Source organism: Eschrichtius robustus, chromosome 12 (genome assembly GCF_028021215.1).
Source record: "Eschrichtius robustus isolate mEscRob2 chromosome 12, mEscRob2.pri, whole genome shotgun sequence".
Lineage (NCBI taxonomy): Eukaryota > Metazoa > Chordata > Mammalia > Artiodactyla > Eschrichtiidae > Eschrichtius > Eschrichtius robustus.
This window is the reverse complement of record NC_090835.1, coordinates 80,473,572-80,475,706: the sequence shown is the minus strand read 5'-3', so window position 1 is coordinate 80,475,706 and position 2,135 is coordinate 80,473,572.

Sequence of the window (2,135 nt, the reverse complement as noted above, 5' to 3'; positions counted from 1 at the left end):
ATAGATGATCCAGACAGAAAATCAATAGGGAAACATCAGACTTAAATGACACATTAGACCAGATGCACTTAATAGATATATACAGAATGTTTCATCCAAAAGCATCAGAATACACATTCTTCTCAAGTGCACATCAAATATTCTCCAGGATAGATCACATGTTAGGTCACAAATGAAGTCTCAATAAATTTAAGAAGATAGAACTCATATCAAGCATATTCTCTAAACATATGGTATGAAACTAGAAATCAACCAGAAGAAAAAATGGGGAAAACCACACAAATATGAAGATTAATCAACATTCTACGGAACAACCAGTGGGTCATGAAGAAATCAAAGGAGAAATTAAACAAAATACATAGAGACAAATGAAAATGCGAATACAACTTACCAAAACCTATGGGATGTAGCAAAAGTAGTTCTAAGAGGGAAATTCATAGCAATTCAGGCCTACCTTAAAAACAAACATATGAAAATCTCAAAAAAATATAACTTTATACCTAAAGGGACTAGAGAAAGAAGAACAAACAAATCCCAAAATTAGTGAAAGGAAGGAAATAATAAAGATCAGAGGGCAAGTAAATGAAATGCAGACTAAAAAGAAAAAAAAATAGGAAAGATTAATGAAACTAAGAGCTGGATCTTTGAAAAGATAAACAATATTGACATAGCTTTAGCTAGATTAACAAAAAAAAAAAAAGAATAAGACCCAAATAAAGTCATAGATAAAAAAGAAGCTACAAGTGATATGACAAACATGCAAAGGAATATAAGAGAGACTGCTACAAACAATTACACACCAACAAAATAGACGACCTAAAGGAAATGGATACATTCCTAGAAACATACAATCTTCCAAGACTGAATCAAGAAGAAAGAGAAAATCTGAATGCACTAATTACTAGCAAGAAGACAAAAACAGTAATTAAAAAATCCCCCAACACACAAAAGCCCAGGATCAGACAGCTTCACTGGTGAATTCTACATAACATGTAAAGAAAATTTAATACCTATTTTTCTCAAATTCTTCCAAAAAATGAAGAGGAGAGAAACCTTTCAAATACATTTTACAAAGCCAGTATTACCCTGATATCAAGACAAGACAAGGACATCACAAAAAAGAAAATTCCAGGCCAATATCCTTGAATAAACATGCAAAAATCCGCAACAAAATATTAGTAAACTGAATCCAGCAATACATTAAAAGGATCATACACCACAATCAAATGGGATTTATTCCAGAGATGCAAGGATGCCTCATCCACAAATCCATCAACATGACACATCACGTTAAAAAAATGAAGGATAAAAATAATGACCATCTCAATAGATGTAGAAAAAGAATTTGACAAAATTCACCACACATTTATAATAAAAATATTCAACAAAGTGGATATAGAGGGAATGTATCTCAACATAATAAGGCCATATATGACAAACCTACAGCTAATATACTCAGTGGTGAAAAGCTGAAAGCTTTCCCTCTAAGATCAGGAACAAGGCAAGGATGCTCACTATTGCCATTTTTATTCAACATAGTATTGGACATCCTAGCCACAGCAATCAGACAAGACAAAGAAATAAAAGACATCCAAATTGGAAAGAAGAAAGTAAAACTGTCACTATTTGCACATGATCCTATATATAGAAAACCTTAAAGATTCCACCAAAAACTATGAGAACTAATAAATGAATTCAGTAAAATTGTAAGATACAAAACTAATATAGAGAAATCTGTTGCATATCCATATACTAACAACAAACTCTCAAAAAGAGAAATTAAAAAACAACCCCATTTACAATTGCATAACCCTACCATGTTTAAGGCACTTACTATGTACCAAGAGTTAACTTGAATAATTTACATAAATCAACCAATCAATTTAATCCTAACAACCCTCTTAAGATTTACTTATTATTATTATTATCATCTTCACTCTTACCTTATAGATAAGGAAGTTATGACTCAGAAAGGCTAAGTAACTTGGATATTACCACCAACTAGGAACTGACCAAGCTGGGATTTATTTCCAAAGGGTCTGGCTCAAAACTCAGTCTTAACTAGGGTGCTATAATGTATGCTTTTGGATGGTCTTATTTGATCATGAGGTCATCAGCAAGGTTGATGTATAAGT